The following is a 19,383-nucleotide window of genomic DNA, read 5'->3' as shown; positions in this document are numbered from 1 at the left end:
AGTGGTGACCAGGCTGGTAGAAGTGACCAGGATAATGGTCACCAAGATAAGGGAAGGCGTCCATGCTCTCTCACCAAAATAGACCAACCCTGGCGCCGACGTGTGACGCTGTGGGGGCTGCCTTCTCCCTCTTGCCCTCTCTCAGCTCCCCTTAATCCTCCTCCCCTTCTCTCCCCTTACCCCTTAGGCCTCTTCTCTCTTCCCCTCATCCACCCCTGCCGTTCATCCGCCCTGTTCTTTGCATTCTTCACCTCCTCTTAAGTGCCTACTAACCTCTCCTCTTTCTTAGCTCCGTGGCACCTCCGGCGCCAGAGTGCCAAGCCTCCAGGGTGCCACGGCTCGCCCCGCGTCGTCCAAGGCCACCAGCCAGTCGTCGAAGTCAGTCTGTCTGTCTGTCTGTCTGTCTGTCTGTCTGTCTGTCTGTCTGTCTGTCTGTCTGCCTCGTCGCTGTTGCTCTGTCTCTGGTAGATTTGTCCTCTCTGTCTATCTGTAGTGGTTATTATGCCCGTCTATCAGGATTTGGAGGGTGGGGGGTTGTATCACTGTGTGAGGGGGGATGTTGTAGTGCCACTGTGTGAGGGGGGATGTTGTAGTGCCACTGTGTGAGGGGGGGATGTTGTAGTGCCACTGTGTGAGGGGGGATGTTGTAGTGCCACTGTGTGAGGGGGGATGTTGTAGTGCCACTGTGTGAGGGGAGATGTTGTAGTGCCACTGTGTGAGGGGGGATGTTGTAGTGCCACTGTGTGAGGGGAGATGTTGTAGTGCCACTGTGTGAGGGGGGGATGTTGTAGTGCCACTGTGTGAGGGGGGATGTTGTAGTGCCACTGTGTGAGGGGGGATGTTGTAGTGCCACTGTGTGAGGGGAGATGTTGTAGTGCCACTGTGTGAGGGGGGATGTTGTAGTGCCACTGTGTGAGGGGGGGTGTTGTAGTGCCACTGTGTGAGGGGGATGTTGTAGTGCCACTGTGTGAGGGGGGATGTTGTAGTGCCACTGTGTGAGGGGGGTGTTGTAGTGCCACTGTGTGAGGGGGAGATGTTGTAGTGCCACTGTGTGAGGGGGGGATGTTGTAGTGCCACTGTGTGAGGGGGGATGTTGTAGTGCCACTGTGTGAGGGGGGGATGTTGTAGTGCCACTGTGTGAGGGGGGATGTTGTAGTGCCACTGTGTGAGGGGGGATGTTGTAGTGCCACTGTGTGAGGGGGGGATGTTGTAGTGCCACTGTGTGAGGGGGATGTTGTAGTGCCACTGTGTGAGGGGGGATGTTGTAGTGCCACTGTGTGAGGGGGGGATGTTGTAGTGCCACTGTGTGAGGGGGGATGTTGTAGTGCCACTGTGTGAGGGGGGGATGTTGTAGTGCCACTGTGTGAGGGGGGGATGTTGTAGTGCCACTGTGTGAGGGGAGATGTTGTAGTGCCACTGTGTGAGGGGGGATGTTGTAGTGCCACTGTGTGAGGGGGGGGGGGGTGTTGTAGTGCCACTGTGTGAGGGGGGGGGGGTGTTGTAGTGCCACTGTGTGAGGGGGGATGTTGTAGTGCCACTGTGTGAGGGGGGGGGATGTTGTAGTGCCACTGTGTGAGGGGGGGGGGTGTTGTAGTGCCACTGTGTGAGGGGGGGGGATGTTGTAGTGCCACTGTGTGAGGGGGGGGGGTGTTGTAGTGCCACTGTGTGAGGGGGGGGGGTGTTGTAGTGCCACTGTGTGAGGGGGGGGTGTTGTAGTGCCACTGTGTGAGGGGGGTGTTGTAGTGCCACTGTGTGAGGGGGGGGATGTTGTAGTGCCACTGTGTGAGGGGGATGTTGTAGTGCCACTGTGTGAGGGGGGGTGTTGTAGTGCCACTGTGTGAGGGGGAGATGTTGTAGTGCCACTGTGTGAGGGGGAATGTTGTAGTGCCACTGTGTGAGGGGGAGATGTTGTAGTGCCACTGTGTGAGGGGGAGATGTTGTAGTGCCACTGTGTGAGGGGGGGATGTAGTGCCACTGTGTGAGGGGGGGGGATGTTGTAGTGCCACTGTGTGAGGGGGGGTGTTGTAGTGCCACTGTGTGAGGGGGGGATGTTGTAGTGCCACTGTGTGAGGGGGGGGGTGTTGTAGTGCCACTGTGTGAGGGGGGTGTTGTAGTGCCACTGTGTGAGGGGGGATGTTGTAGTGCCACTGTGTGAGGGGGGTGTTGTAGTGCCACTGTGTGAGGGGGGGGGGTGTTGTAGTGCCACTGTGTGAGGGGGGATGTTGTAGTGCCACTGTGTGAGGGGGAGATGTTGTAGTGCCACTGTGTGAGGGGGGGGGGTGTTGTAGTGCCACTGTGTGAGGGGGGATGTTGTAGTGCCACTGTGTGAGGGGGAGATGTTGTAGTGCCACTGTGTGAGGGGGGATGTTGTAGTGCCACTGTGTGAGGGGGGGGGGTGTTGTAGTGCCACTGTGTGAGGGGGGATGTTGTAGTGCCACTGTGTGAGGGGGGTGTTGTAGTGCCACTGTGTGAGGGGGGATGTTGTAGTGCCACTGTGTGAGGGGGGTGTTGTAGTGCCACTGTGTGAGGGGGGTGTTGTAGTGCCACTGTGTGAGGGGGGATGTTGTAGTGCCACTGTGTGAGGGGGGTGTTTGTAGTGCCACTGTGTGAGGGGGGTGTTGTAGTGCCACTGTGTGAGGGGAGATGTTGTAGTGCCACTGTGTGAGGGGGGGGGGGTGTTGTAGTGCCACTGTGTGAGGGGGGATGTTGTAGTGCCACTGTGTGAGGGGGGTGTTGTAGTGCCACTGTGTGAGGGGGGATGTTGTAGTGCCACTGTGTGAGGGGGGTGTTGTAGTGCCACTGTGTGAGGGGGGGGGTGTTGTAGTGCCACTGTGTGAGGGGGGATGTTGTAGTGCCACTGTGTGAGGGGGGTGTTGTAGTGCCACTGTGTGAGGGGGGGGTGTTGTAGTGCCACTGTGTGAGGGGGGATGTTGTAGTGCCACTGTGTGAGGGGGAGATGTTGTAGTGCCACTGTGTGAGGGGGGGTGTTGTAGTGCCACTGTGTGAGGGGGGATGTTGTAGTGCCACTGTGTGAGGGGGGTGTTGTAGTGCCACTGTGTGAGGGGGGTGTTGTAGTGCCACTGTGTGAGGGGGGGGATGTTGTAGTGCCACTGTGTGAGGGGGAGATGTTGTAGTGCCACTGTGTGAGGGGGGAGATGTTGTAGTGCCACTGTGTGAGGGGGGATGTTGTAGTGCCACTGTGTGAGGGGGGGATGTTGTAGTGCCACTGTGTGAGGGGGGGATGTTGTAGTGCCACTGTGTGAGGGGGGAGATGTTGTAGTGCCACTGTGTGAGGGGGGGGGGTGTTGTAGTGCCACTGTGTGAGGGGGATGTTGTAGTGCCACTGTGTGAGGGGGGAGATGTTGTAGTGCCACTGTGTGAGGGGGGGGATGTTGTAGTGCCACTGTGTGAGGGGGGGATGTTGTAGTGCCACTGTGTGAGGGGAGATGTTGTAGTGCCACTGTGTGAGTGGGGATGTTGTAGTGCCACTGTGTGAGGGGGGGATGTTGTAGTGCCACTGTGTGAGGGAGATGTTGTAGTGCCACTGTGTGAGGGGGGATGTTGTAGTGCCACTGTGTGAGGGGGGGATGTTGTAGTGCCACTGTGTGAGGGGGAGATGTTGTAGTGCCACTGTGTGAGGGGAGATGTTGTAGTGCCACTGTGTGAGGGGGGATGTTGTAGTGCCACTGTGTGAGGGGGGATGTTGTAGTGCCACTGTGTGAGGGGGGATGTTGTAGTGCCACTGTGTGAGGGGGGATGTTGTAGTGCCACTGTGTGAGGGGGGGATGTTGTAGTGCCACTGTGTGAGGGGGGATGTTGTAGTGCCACTGTGTGAGGGGAGATGTTGTAGTGCCACTGTGTGAGGGGGATGTTGTAGTGCCACTGTGTGAGGGGGGGGGGGTGTTGTAGTGCCACTGTGTGAGGGGGGGGGGTGTTTGTAGTGCCACTGTGTGAGGGGGGGGATGTTGTAGTGCCACTGTGTGAGGGGGGGGGATGTTGTAGTGCCACTGTGTTGAGGGGGGGGGGGTGTGTAGTGCCACTGTGTGAGGGGGGGGGATGTTGTAGTGCCACTGTGTGAGGGGGGGGGGGGGTGTTGTAGTGCCACTGTGTGAGGGGGGGGGGGTGTTGTAGTGCCACTGTGTGAGGGGGGGGGTGTTGTAGTGCCACTGTGTGAGGGGGGTGTTGTAGTTGCCACTGTGTGAGGGGGGGATGTTGTAGTGCCACTGTGTGAGGGGGGATGTTGTAGTGCCACTGTGTGAGGGGGGTGTTGTAGTGCCACTGTGTGAGGGGGGGTGTTGTAGTGCCACTGTGTGAGGGGGGATGTTGTAGTGCCACTGTGTGAGGGGAGATGTTGTAGTGCAACTGTGTGAGGGGGGATGTTGTAGTGCCACTGTGTGAGGGGGGGGATGTTGTAGTGCCACTGTGTGAGGGGGGGATGTTGTAGTGCCACTGTGTGAGGGGGGGTGTTGTAGTGCCACTGTGTGAGGGGGGATGTTGTAGTGCACTGTGTGGAGGGGGGGTGTTGTAGTGCCACTGTGTGAGGGGGGTGTTGTAGTGCCACTGTGTTGAGGGGGGGATGTTGTAGTGCCACTGTGTGGAGGGGGGTGTTGTAGTGCCACTGTGTGAGGGGGGGTGTTGTAGTGCCACTGTGTGAGGGGGGGGAGATGTTGTAGTGCCACTGTGTGAGGGGGGGGTGTTGTAGTTGCCACTGTGTGAGGGGGGGATGTTGTAGTGCCACTGTGTGAGGGGGGTGTTGTAGTGCCACTGTGTGAGGGGGGCTGTTGTGAGTGCCACTGTGTGAGGGGGGATGTTGTAGTGCCACTGTGTGAGGGGGGGGGTGTTGTAGTGCCACTGTGTGAGGGGGGATGTTGTAGTGCCACTGTGTGAGGGGGGGTGTTGTAGTGCCACTGTGTGAGGGGGGGGATGTTGTAGTGCCACTGTGTGAGGGGGGATGTTGTAGTGCCACTGTGTGAGGGGGGTGTTGTAGTGCCACTGTGTGAGGGGGGATGTTGTAGTGCCACTGTGTGAGGGGGGGTGTTGTAGTGCCACTGTGTGAGGGGGGGTGTTGTAGTGCCACTGTGTGAGGGGAGATGTTGTAGTGCCACTGTGTGAGGGGGGGGGGTGGGTGTTGTAGTGCCACTGTGTGAGGGGGGGGATGTTTGTAGTGCCACTGTGTGAGGGGGGTGTTGTAGTGCCACTGTGTGAGGGGGGATGTTTGTAGTGCCACTGTGTGAGGGGGGGTGTTGTAGTGCCACTGTGTGAGGGGGGGGGTGTTGTAGTGCCACTGTGTGAGGGGGGATGTTGTAGTGCCACTGTGTGTGAGGGGGGTTGTAGTGCCACTGTGTGAGGGGGGGGGTGTTGTAGTGCCACTGTGTGAGGGGGGATGTTGTAGTGCCACTGTGTGAGGGGGAGATGTTGTAGTGCCACTGTGTGAGGGGGGGGTGTTGTAGTGCACTGTGTGAGGGGGGATGTTGTAGTGCCACTGTGTGAGGGGGGTGTTGTAGTGCCACTGTGTGAGGGGGGTGTTGTAGTGCCACTGTGTGAGGGGGGGATGTTGTAGTGCCACTGTGTGAGGGGGAGATGGTAGTGCCACTGTGTGAGGGGGGAGATGTTGTAGTGCCACTGTGTGAGGGGGGATGTTGTAGTGCCACTGTGTGAGGGGGGGTGTTGTAGTGCCACTGTGTGAGGGGGGATGTTGTAGTGCCACTGTGGAGGGGGGAGATGTTGTAGTGCCACTGGTGAGGGGGGGGGTGTTGTAGTGCCACTGTGTGAGGGGGATGTTGTAGTGCCACTGTGAGGGGGGAGATGTTGTAGTGCCACTGTGTGAGGGGGGGATGTTGTAGTGCCACTGTGTGAGGGGGGGGATGTTGTAGTGCCACTGTGTGAGGGGAGATGTTGTAGTGCCACTGTGTGAGGGGGGATGTTGTAGTGCCACTGTGTGAGGGGGGGATGTTGTAGTGCCACTGTGTGAGGGAGATGTTGTAGTGCCACTGTGTGAGGGGGGATGTTGTAGTGCCACTGTGTGAGGGGGGATGTTGTAGTGCCACTGTGTGAGGGGAGATGTTTTGTAGTGCCACTGTGTGAGGGGAGATGTTGTAGTGCCACTGTGTGGGGGGGATGTTGTAGTGCCACTGTGTGAGGGGAGATGTTGTAGTGCCACTGTGTGAGGGGGGATGTTGTAGTGCCACTGTGTGAGGGGGGTGTTGTAGTGCCACTGTGTGAGGGGGGGATGTTGTAGTGCCACTGTGGTGAGGGGGATGGATGTCTTAGTGCCCGACTGTGTGAGGGGGGGTGTTGTAGTGCCACTGTGTGAGGGTGGGGATGTTGTAGTGCCACTGTGTGAGGGGGGGTGTTGTAGTGCCACTGTGTGAGGGGGGGGGGGGGGTGTTGTAGTCGCACACTGTGGTGAGGGGGGAGATGTGTAGTGCCACTGTGTGAGGGGGGGTGGGGGTGTTGTAGTGCCCACTGATGTGAGGGGGGGGATGTTGTAGTGCCACTGTGTGAGGGGGGAGATGTTGTAGTGCCACTGTGTGAGGGGGTATGTCTGTAGTGCCACTGTGTGAGGGGGGGTGTTGTAGTGCCACTGTGTGAGGGGGGGGGATGTGTAGTGCCACTGTGTGAGGGGGGGGATGTTGTAGTGCCACTGTGTGAGGTGGAGATGGTGTAGTGCCACTGTGTGAGGGGGGGGTGTTGTAGTGCCACTGTGTGAGGGGGGAGTGTTTGTAGTGCCACTGTGTGAGGGGGGATGTTGTAGTGCCACTGTGTGAGGGGGGGGTGTTGTAGTGCCACTGTGTGAGGGGGGATGTTTTAGTGCCACTGTGTGAGGGGGGGGGTGTTGTAGTGCCACTGTGTGAGGGGGGATGTTGTAGTGCCACTGTGTGAGGGGGGATGTTGTAGTGCCACTGTGTGAGGGGGGGGATGTTGTAGTGCCACTGTGTGAGGGGGGGGGTGTTGTAGTGCCACTGTGTGAGGGGGGATGTTGTAGTGCCACTGTGTGAGGGGGGTGTTGTAGTGCCACTGTGTGAGGGGGGATGTTGTAGTGCCACTGTGTGAGGGGGGGGTGTTGTAGTGCCACTGTGTGAGGGGGGATGTTGTAGTGCCACTGTGTGAGGGGGGGGGTGTTGTAGTGCCACTGTGTGAGGGGGGGATGTTGTAGTGCCACTGTGTGAGGGGGGATGTTGTAGTGCCACTGTGTGAGGGGGGGATGTTGTAGTGCCACTGTGTGAGGGGGGGGGGGTGTTTAGTGCCACTGTGTGAGGGGGGATGTTGTAGTGCCACTGTGTGAGGGGGATGTTGTATTGCCACTGTGTGGCGGGGGGATGTTGTAGTGCCACTGTGTGAGGGGGGGCGATTCATTTGTAGTGCCACATGTCGTGAGCGGGGGGGATGTGTAGTTCCACTGTGTGGAGGGGGGGATTGTTGTCAGTGCCACTGTGTTGAGGGGGGATGTTGTAGTGCCACTGGTGAGGGGGGGATGGTTGTAGTTGCCACTGTCGTTGAGGGGGGATGTTGTAATTGCACTGTTGTGAGGGGGGGATGTTGTAGCTGCCACTGTGTGACGGGGGGGGGATGTTTGTCAGTGCCACTGTAGTGAGGGGGGGTGTTGTAGTGCCACTGTGTGAGGGGGGATGTTGTAGTGCCACTGTGTGAGGGGGGGTGTTGTAGTGCCACTGTTGTGAGGGGGGGATGTTGTAGTGCCACTGTGTGAGGGGGGATGTTGTAGTGCCACTGTGTGAGGGGGGGATGTTGTAGTGCCACTGTGTGAGGGGGGGTGTTGTAGTGCCACTGTGTGAGGGGGGATGTTGGTAGTGCCACTGTGTGAGGGGGGGGATGTTGTAGTGCCACTGTGTGAGGGGGGGGTGTTGTAGTGCCACTGTGTGAGGGGGGGGTGTTGTAGTGCCACTGTGTGAGGGGGGGGGATGTTGTAGTGCCACTGTGTGAGGGGGGATGTTGTAGTGCCACTGTGTGAGGGGGGATGTTGTAGTGCCACTGTGTGAGGGGGGATGTTGTAGTGCCACTGTGTGAGGGGGGGGTGTTGTAGTGCCACTGTGTGAGGGGGGATGTTGTAGTGCCACTGTGTGAGGGGGGGGATGTTGTAGTGCCACTGTGTGAGGGGGGGGGGTGTTGTAGTGCCACTGTGTGAGGGGGGTGTTGTAGTGCCACTGTGTGAGGGGGGGGATGTTGTAGTGCCACTGTGTGAGGGGGGGGGGTGTTGTAGTGCCACTGTGTGAGGGGGGGGGTGTTGTAGTGCCACTGTGTGAGGGGGGGGGTGTTGTAGTGCCACTGTGTGAGGGGGGGGGTGTTGTAGTGCCACTGTGTGAGGGGGGGGGTGTTGTAGTGCCACTGTGTGAGGGGGGGGGTGTTGTAGTGCCACTGTGTGAGGGGGGGGGATGTTGTAGTGCCACTGTGTGAGGGGGGGGATGTTGTAGTGCCACTGTGTGAGGGGGGGGATGTTGTAGTGCCACTGTGTGAGGGGGGTGTTGTAGTGCCACTGTGTGAGGGGGGGGATGTTGTAGTGCCACTGTGTGAGGGGGATGTTGTAGTGCCACTGTGTGAGGGGGGATGTTGTAGTGCCACTGTGTGAGGGGGATGTTGTAGTGCCACTGTGTGAGGGGGATGTTGTAGTGCCACTGTGTGAGGGGGGGTGTTGTAGTGCCACTGTGTGAGGGGGATGTTGTAGTGCCACTGTGTGAGGGGGGATGTTGTAGTGCCACTGTGTGAGGGGGGATGTTGTAGTGCCACTGTGTGAGGGGGGTGTTGTAGTGCCACTGTGTGAGGTGGGATGTTGTAGTGCCACTGTGTGAGGGGGGTGTTGTAGTGCCACTGTGTGAGGGGGGGGATGTTGTAGTGCCACTGTGTGAGGGGGGATGTTGTAGTGCCACTGTGTGAGGGGGGTGTTGTAGTGCCACTGTGTGAGGGGGGATGTTGTAGTGCCACTGTGTGAGGGGGGATGTTGTAGTGCCACTGTGTGAGGGGGAGATGTTGTAGTGCCACTGTGTGAGGGGGATGTTGTAGTGCCACTGTGTGAGGGGGGGGGTCACAGTGACAGGAAAAGATGACCTTTGAATGCTGTCAAACACGGCACGTGACACCGTCGTCCTTGTAGCCTCTACCCCACATAAGTAAACAAGATGCCTCTTGAGCTCTATAATGTATATATGTTAATTATATATATATATATATATATATATATATATATATATATATATATATATATATATATATATATATATATATATACATACATATATATATATGTAATATATATTAGTAGCAGTATATGTAATATATATATTAGTAGCAGTCAGCTACTAATATATATATATATATATGTTAGTAGCAGTCTTTCTTGCAAACATATGTTGTTAAATATGATTGAAAAGATAAGATTAATAATTCTAACACGAATTTTCTCAATATTTCTTATGTTTTTCTTCACTGTTGGTGGTAATGGAAATATCAATTCCCCAAAATTCATTTTTATTTATGGTCTGACGCCTGAATGCGTTTCGTAATGGCTTATTACATTTTCAAAGACTTAATTTACACACAAATTCATCGTACTTATTCGCTATTGGGTGAGGTGATATGGTACAAAAGTTTTGGGTGAGGTGAACAAACTTATGACAAACACAAGACAGAACACGAAACAATGGGTATAACTTGGATATGAGAACATAAGAATGGAAGTAACTGCAGAAGGCCTATTGGCCCATACTTCCTCTTGATGCTTCCATATTGGTTCGGGGTCTTGAAGTGGGTAGAATATAGTTGTACATTAATTGGCTGTTGATTGCTGGTGTTGACTTTTTGATGTGTAGGGCCTCGCTGATGTCGAGCCGCCTGCTATCGCTGTACCTATCGATGATTTCTGTGTTTGTTAAGATTTCTCTGGTGATGGTCTGGTTGTGAGAACAGATTATATGTTCCTTGATGGAGCCCTGTTGTTTATGCATTGTTAATCGCCTGGAAAGAGACGTTGTTGTCTTGCCTATATACTGAGTTCTTTGGGGCTTACAGTCCCCAAGTGGACATTTAACGGCATAGACGACGTTGGTCTGCTTCAGGGCGTTCTGCTTGGTGTCTGGGGATCTTTTTATGAGTAGATTGGCCGTTTTTTTGGTTTTATAGTCAATTGTCAACAATTTACAATTGTCAATTGACAATTGTAATCCACATTGCTGTGGAAAGTGAGCGTGTTGCCTCAACCCCGCGAGGATTGTGGTTGTGCTCAAGACTGTTGTTCATGGTATGTACAGCCACCACATATTCTGACTGTACTGTACTACATGATACAAGAGACTGTACTGTACTACATGATACAAGAGACTGTACTGTACTACATGATACAAGAGACTGTACTGTGCTACATGATACAAGAGACTGTACTGTACTACATGATACAAGAGACTGTACTGTACTACATGATACAAGAGACTGTACTGTACTACATGATACAAGAGACTGTACTGTACTACATGATACAAGAGACTGTACTGTACTACATGATACAAGAGACTGTACTGTACTACATGATACAAGAGACTGTATTGTACTACATGATACAAGAGACTGTACTGTACTACATGATACAAGAGACTGTACTGTACTACATGATACAAGAGACTGTACTGTACTACATGATACAAGAGACTGTACTGTACTACATGATACAAGAGACTGTACTGTACTACATGATACAAGAGACTGTATTGTACTACATGATACAAGAGACTGTACTGTACTACATGATACAAGAGACTGTACTGTACTACATGATACAAGAGACTGTACTGTGCTACATGATACAAGAGACTGTACTGTACTACATGATACAAGAGACTGTACTGTACTACATGATACAAGAGACTGTACTGTACTACATGATACAAGAGACTGTACTGTACTACATGATACAAGAGACTGTACTGTGCTACATGATACAAGAGACTGTATTGTACTACATGATACAAGAGACTGTACTGTACTACATGATACAAGAGACTGTACTGTACTACATGATACAAGAGACTGTATTGTGCTACATGATACAAGAGACTGTACTGTACTACATGATACAAGAGACTGTATTGTACTACATGATACAAGAGACTGTACTGTACTACATGATACAAGAGACTGTACTGTACTACATGATACAAGAGACTGTATTGTGCTACATGATACAAGAGACTGTACTGTACTACATGATACAAGAGACTGTATTGTGCTACATGATACAAGAGACTGTATTGTGCTACATGATACAAGAGACTGTATTGTGCTACATGATACAAGAGACTGTATTGTGCTACATGATACAAGAGACTGTACTGTGCTACATGATACAAGAGACTGTACTGTACTACATGATACAAGAGACTGTACTGTACTACATGATACAAGAGACTGTACTGTGCTACATGATACAAGAGACTGTACTGTACTACATGATACAAGAGACTGTATTGTGCTACATGATACAAGAGACTGTACTGTACTACATGATACAAGAGACTGTATTGTGCTACATGATACAAGAGACTGTACTGTACTACATGATACAAGAGACTGTATTGTGCTACATGATACAAGAGACTGTATTGTGCTACATGATACAAGAGACTGTATTGTGCTACATGATACAAGAGACTGTACTGTACTACATGATACAAGAGACTGTATTGTGATAACCTGCTGAAGAGAATGGTGGGTGATTGGTACTGTGTTGAAGAGACAAAATGGAGAATTGCCTCAATAATCTGTCAAACACAATACCAGAGATGATCGTCCTTGGAGACGTCTCTTAATCTGCCCAGTCTAAAATAGAGAATAACAAACAATAATATTATACCTGGTAATAACAAACCACAGATCAGAAAGTTACTTGAATTCCGTGAACAATTTTCGCTCAACAAATCCAGGGATGCCATCACGATGCTCCTACTACTCAAATGACTTGTGCTATCCTGCTTTGAGTACTGATAGATACTCGCTTTCCCCTTCAGAGAAGGAGAGGGGTGCTGAAATGGAGGGAATATAAAGAACGTATTCGGTACGCTTAGACACGATAAAGCACCTCAATTATTGGGACCGTCTCAAAGCTCTCAAAATGTACGCTTTAGAAAGACGAAAGAAGTATCACATAATAACATATAGTTGGCAAATACTGAAAGGTCAGGTTCCAAATTTTGCACGGTAATTACGAAAGGAAAGGCAAAACAGAGCCAGTGAAGAGTAGAGGTGCCATCTTATCTTGAGGTTATCTTGAGATGATTTCGGGGCTTAGTGTCCCACGCGCCCCGGTCCTCGACCAGGCCTCCAACCCCAGGAAACAGCCCGTGACAGCTGACTAACACCCAGGTACCTATTTTACTGCTAGGTAACAGGGGCATAGGGTGAAAGAAAAATCTGCCCATTGTTTCTCGCCGGCTCGTCATAGTCACAATCAGAGAACACTGTCTGAACATGAGAGGTCCACAGCTCTTCAGTACTTTTCCAGTAAGTATTTCCGGAAAATACTTCCGGAGCAAAGGTAGACTTCTTCTTCAAAGAACAAATAATAATAAGGCATTGTGTCGGGGGGACAGTCAGCAGTGTATATATGCTTGTAAGGCTTATATCGAGCCTTACAAGGTCAATGTGGGTCAATAGAATAGTGTTTTCATTTCTACCACAGACGTGGCCAGACATTTACAATGCTAAGCAGCATATATATACATCTTTTTTTCTGTCCTCCATGGACAGGGTGAGAGATCTGTTAAACATATAGTTCAGGGATTTATTGAACAATCAACCACAGAAGGTGATTGTAGTGCTTATAAAATGCTAACCTACCCTACAGACAAATATATGCATTTTAGATATTATTTTTTCAAGAGTTAGCACTAATAATAATATCGGTGGTCTCAAGCAGAATATATGGCAACATCCAGAACCTGTCTCTATGCCTGTCCTCACTCCTGGCTTAGGCTTCGCTCACGCACCTTTGGCTTGACTCAATCAGTATTGTTATAGCCTCGTCCAGGAGAGCTTGTTTCCTGGGGCCCTGCTCCTTACCTTTAGCTTCTCTCAAGTTAGTGAGTCCAAAGTTATTGTTGGTCTTTGGGTATATATATTATCGCCTACGGATGCGGACGACTACCTTGGCTCCTCTAGCGTCCTCTTGGCGAGGCTTATAGTAACTGACAGCTATATATTAAGGTATATTTGTTGTCAGGTTTATTTAATAATGCTAGAACCAGGTGAGCTCCTTATCGACGAATACAAACATTCTCTTAACATAATGCGTTGCATTCTTTTGCGGAATCGACGTATTATTCAAATTTAAAAGCGACGTAATGTTGACTTTTTGTTTTTTCTATGCATCGGTTAAAATTTGTTAGGTGGGGTTAGGTTAGGTTAGGTGGGATGCTTGGGTTGGTACGTTAGGTTAGGCCAGTAGTTGCAGTTTTACAGAGTGGCGGAATGGTCTGGTTAACTGCTACAACGTCGTTCCTGAAACAGCCTAAGTGGTCTGATGAATGTCATGGGCCTAATTATTTTAGGACAATGGGCGCGGGTCATAAGGGCAATTATTTTGACGTGATTTTGTTTATTTTCTTTGGAATCCACGTCACCCGGTAGTACAGTCTGGGTTATTTCTCGACTCTCAATCGGAAATTCTGGGTTCGAGTCCTGGGAGGGACAGAAATGGCGTTTCCTATCCCCCTAATGCACCTGGTCACCTAGCAGTAAATAGGTACCCAGGAATTAGCTGGTTGATTTGATTGAGTGTTGCCGCCGGAGGCGGCTAGTTTATTGTGCACCCCATACTCATCCTGTGAGCGGTAGCGGAAAAAAAAGGATTACAGAGGGCACAAAAATTCTTCATCGGGATTCAACGGAGATTATTACATTAACAATTACACCTATCCTTCACACCTTATAATGTCAGCTAGTTACAGGGAATGTTCCCTTTCAATAGATATGTATTGAAAGGGATACATATAGATATGTATTTGCAGTTAATCATTATTCATTAATGGTAAGTCTTTTCGCGTATACATAAATGTTTGAGCTATGGAGATATTAGGGTGATAGAGGAGCTGCTGTTTGTTATTATTAGTCTTCCCAACACACTACTTGTTTCTTTATCTCATGTGTGGTTTATCTACTGGAAGCGAAATATGGATACAGTACAAGGATTTGATCCTAGTCAGCTTGTTACGTGGGCTGTATCCTGGGGAGGGTCAGTAGTTCAATCTTGGAGGGGGGGGTTGACGTCGATATAAGATTAACATGTATGTATACACTCTGGCTGCCTGTCCCCGAACTCAGTGAATTGTTTAAAAATAAATGAAAGTGTTAATTTATGCCTGGGCTAACCAAGCGATGAAAAAATTCCCCAAAAGTTGTAAGGTATACAACCTGTGAAATGTATGCACTTATTTAAGTCACTGCTGCTCTTTAAACACACTTAATATAACCTAACTTAATCCTACCTTAACCTAACCCAACCCAAACTTAACCTATCCTTTCCCAACCTAACCCAACATACCATATACCCTAAAGAAAACCCAGCTTAGTCTAACCTTACCTGACCCAACGTGATCCAGAGAGAGTTCAACGTGAGATAGAGTTCATCATATATGCGTGACGTCACATATATGGTGTGCAGGAGATGTGTGACGTCAGAGTGTTCATGCCGGGACAGGGTTCGACCCCTGTGGCGCGTCCCATCACCATGGTAACCGCCCCAAGTCTCTTGCGATTGGTTGATGATGACACGCTGGAGATGGCTCTGCATAAACAAAAACAAACGAGTATTTTAGAGTGTAAATCTACAGCCTCAAGGGTCTAAAGTGGCAGAAAGAATAATTAAGAAGCCCCCCTCCCAGACTGGACATTAAAACCACTGTTGAGGTTTTATGTCCAGTGGGGCTTTAATGTCCAGTGTGGCGCTTCTCTTAATTATTGTCGGACAAAATGCCATAGCAGCTTAGTTTAGAAAATCAATTAAAGGAACTTCAAGACCCTGGCCAGTGTGCTCAAGGATATTTATTTACTTAATGGTCAACAGTCTCTTTGATAAGGGGCGGCGAAAGAGCTCGGGTCGTTCAAGATTATGGAAGTTAAACCCTACTAGATTACTCTTATTTTTCTTCCAAACAAGCTTACGTGAGTTATAAGGGTTGACGAGCGTGTGAGAAGAGCGTTGGATTCTATGAATATTTTGCATTATCATCTATATTGATGTTTTCTTTAGGCTATATATAACAGTGAATTATACAACCCATCCTCCTGTTTTGGTAGTTCCTTTTTTGTAGCTATGTGGTCAAGCCTTCCGATATGTAGCAATGGAGCCCCTATAAGCCACTTTATTATTATTATTTTGCAACTATAATCCACTTTTTTATTATTTTGCAATTATAATCCACTTTTTTATTATTATTTTGCAATATCGCAAATTGTATGTACTGGTCACTAGTCAAAATTAAAAATCCTGTCCATAATACCCTCTTAGATTTTAACCCCCTCAGAAAACTTTGATAGAATGGTTTTCCCCTTAGACTCAATAATCTTAATTTGAATTTACGGAGTAACAATTTAACAATAACAAGTTAATTGTTTTAGCAATTTAACAATAATTGTTAATTGTCTTTTTAAACAAGTCATAAATTTTGATGACTGCATTACTCAAAATGTCTCAGATTTTATAAGTCACCAGTTTCCTCAAGTGCAACTGTGCTCAAAATCATATATTTTATTGCTCATGAAACTGGATGTTGCCTCTGGAATATGTGTAGACTTAACAATACCTCTTAAGTGAGTTTACCATCTGAGTAGCCTAATGAGGTTGGGAGGAGTGAGGGGGATGTGAGTTCCATATATAACTGAAAAGGATTCCTAACGTGTTCATTACATTGAGGAACCTATGCTAGACTAAAGATATATAGCTTTATATCAACAAGATATAATGTTAGACCATTAAACTGTATTTCCCGTGGCTCACTGGTATTTTTTTTTAATTCTGTATTAGGCTTTGCCTAGCTTCAAGCATTTTGTCAGTGTATTGCGATACATGGAGCCACCGCTCTGTAGCCTCAGTTACCCTCCCTTACTCTGTCGCAGTGTATGCGTGGTCAGTTATCATACTTGCAGTCATCAGGCAGGTGAGGTGTATGCCAGTCATCAGGGAAAGCAATAATAAAGTATGCTAGTAACTATGCATGAGTTGTAACAACAATTTACCTTTGTTCCAGACACGTGGTGACATGTATGGGTCAAGCAACAGCCCTCCCTCCCCCCACACCCTCCTGGTGAGTACCTACACTACATTACTCTTAACTAATTTACAAATGCAGTGTTGTTTAATAATAAAATAACGCAATGATTCGATTTTTTGGCAATTGAACTTTTTAAAACACAATCTTGATACTCGTTTTAATGATGAAGTCTTACAAACAACTGAGGATGTACCTTAAGAACTTTAGTACCTTGTTCAGCGTGTTCAGCTAGTTGAAAAATGGTGAAAATTTCTGCCTTATGCAAACATGTAGTGATTACGGATAGTGAAGCAGGTGACCTAATCCCCGGCTGTTTGATCCCCAGATAGGTGTAGGAGAGATGAGTGGAAATGTTTTAAAGAGTTAATTAAGCCTAACACCTCTTCTATCCCCCCCCCCTCTCAGCCCCTGGAGGCTTGATAGGCCTCGACCTACATTAGTGTGGCACTTGCTGGCATTGTTGTGGGTGGTCGTAGCGGACATGCAAACATTCGCACCCTGCCAAAAACATGCACGCACGCACGCACACACACACACACACACACACACACACACACACACACACACACACACACACACACACACACACAGACACAGACACAGACACACACACACACACACACACACACACACACACACACACACACACACACACACACACACACACACACACACACACTCTGAATGGGAATTAGGTGCATACAAATAAGAACTGCAGAAGGCCTATTGGCCCATGCGAGGCAGCTCTTATTTATACCCACCAATAGGCCTAACACATGGATAATAATAGCATAAGATAGTAAATATTTACAATGAATTAGTGAGACAAATGTGTATCAATGATCCTACTCAAATCGCCCCTTAATTGAGCTATCAAAAATGGATCTAAGTTATATAAACCACTGCTAATGTTCAAATTACTTTCTTTTGTAATCTGTTGACCAGACCACACACTAGAAATTGAAGGGACGACGACGTTTCGGTCCGTCCTGGACCATTCTCAAGTCGATCGACTTGAGAATGGTCCAGGACGGACCGAAACGTCGTCGTCCCTTCAATTTCTAGTGTGTGGTCTGGTCAACATACTTCAGCCACGTTATTGTGACTCATCGCCTGCTTTTGTAATCTGTATTAAAGCAGATTCAATTATGTTCCCTGTTGTAAGTGCTTTTACAATTCGTTATTGAAGAAGCCATCTCCCAATCAATTTGGTGAGCATCTTCTGACAAATGAACAAACAAAGCATTAGACAATTGACCATGTCTTACAGAGTATTTATGTTGCGAAATTCTACATTTCAAATCTTTAGATGTTTGAAACATCTAAAAGAAACAACATCAATTGATCCATTTTTGATAGATCAATTAAGAGGCGAATGATCGATGTACAGCCAGGATTGGTCTTACATATGTGGTATATAAGAGTCTGAATGATTCCTTACATAGGTTTCTGAAGGCAGTTCTGATGTTTGCCAGCCTTGCATACGCCGCAGATGTTATTCTTTTGATGTGGGCTTCAGGAGACAGGTTTAGTGTGCTATCAACTCCCAGATCTTTCTCTCTGTCCGTTTCATGAAGGGCTTCCTCCTCCATTCGGTATCCTGTGTCTGGCCTCCTGTTTACACTGCCTAGTTTCATTACCTTACATTTACTCGGGTTGAACCTTAATAGCCATTTGTTGGACCATTCATTCAGTCTGTCTAGGTCATCTAGTAGCCTCATACTATCTTCCACCGTCTTAATCCTCCTCATAATTTTTGCCTCATCAGCAAACAATGAGAGGAATGATTCTATACCATCTGGAAGATCATTTACATATATAAGAAACAGTATGGGTCCAAGGACTGACCCCTGCGGGACTCCACTGGTGACGTCTCGCCAATCTGAGGCCTCACCCCTCACTGTGACTCGCTGTCTTCTGTTGCTTAGGTACTCCCTTATCAATGTATCTTCCCTTTCACTCCTGCCTGCATCTCTAGCTTTCGCACTAGTCTCTGTGTGTCATGTGTGTGTACTCACCTAGTTGTGTTTGCGGGGGTTGAGCTCTGGCTCTTTGGTCCCGCCTCTCAACCGTCAATCAACAGTGCTCTATATATATGTCGTACCTAGTAGCCAGAACGCACTTCTCGGCCTACTATACAAGGCCCGATTTGTCTAATAGGCCGAGTGATTTTCTTTATTTTCAATAAATTGTTTCCTATTGGTTTATTTTAAATATTATTATTATATTATATTAAGAACACAAATTATTGATTGAGTTATGTAGTTAAGGTTTAGGTTTTAGGGAGCCGGTCGGCCGAGCGAACAGCACGCTGGGCTTGTGATTCTGTGGTCCCGGGTTCGATCCCGGGCGCCGGCGAGAAACAATGGGCAGAGTTTCTTTCACCCTATGCCCCTGTTACCTAGCAGTAAAATAGGTACCTGGGTGTTAGTCAGCTGTCACTTGCTGCTTCCTGGGGGTGGAGGCCTGGTCGAGGACCGGACCGCGGGGACACTAAAGCCCCGAAATCATCTCAAGATAACCTCAAGATAGGTTAGGTTAGGTAGGGTTGGTTAGGTTCGGTCATATATCTACGTTAGTTTTAACTCAAATTTTTTAAAAATTAGCTCATACATAATGAAATTAATAGCTTTATCATTTCATAAGAAAAAAATTAGAAAAATATTGAAATTCTGGAAAACTTGGCTTATTAGGCAAATCGGGCCTTGGAAAGGAGGCCAAGAACTGCGTTCTAGCTACTAGGCACAATATATATATATATATATATATATATATATATATATATATATATATATATATATATATATATATATATATATATATATATGACAATGTCAGACCACGAAGGAAAAATGAAACAGGAAATTTCCTTAAGTACTTTCGTATATTAAATACATCCCCTTCTGAAGATGTATTTAATATACGAAAGTACTTAAGGAAATTTCCTGTTTCATTTTTCCTTCGTGGTCTGACATTGTCACATTCTTAATCACGTGTTTATTTTCGTGATATACACACATATATATATATATATATATATATATATATATATATATATATATATATATATATATATATATATGCAAATGAAAATAATGGGTAAAACCATCAGAGG

The 19,383-nt window shown here is 48.3% G+C and overlaps 1 long non-coding RNA gene across 1 annotated transcript in view; it reads left to right on the top strand.

The window, feature by feature from the left end:
- The window catches only part of LOC138352440 (uncharacterized), a 103,519-nt gene extending 86,891 nt beyond the window's left edge, over nucleotides 1-16,628 (top strand). The window contains exon 3 of the long non-coding RNA XR_011222800.1: nucleotides 16,245-16,628. This is a non-coding gene — a long non-coding RNA (uncharacterized lncRNA). The remainder of the gene's footprint in view (nucleotides 1-16,244) is intronic.
- The last annotated feature ends 2,755 nt before the right edge of the window (nucleotides 16,629-19,383 follow it).

Source organism: Procambarus clarkii, chromosome 5 (genome assembly GCF_040958095.1).
Source record: "Procambarus clarkii isolate CNS0578487 chromosome 5, FALCON_Pclarkii_2.0, whole genome shotgun sequence".
NCBI lineage: Eukaryota > Metazoa > Arthropoda > Malacostraca > Decapoda > Cambaridae > Procambarus > Procambarus clarkii.
The sequence above is the reverse complement of the archived record's forward strand: the minus strand, read 5'-3'. Positions and strand labels throughout refer to the sequence as shown.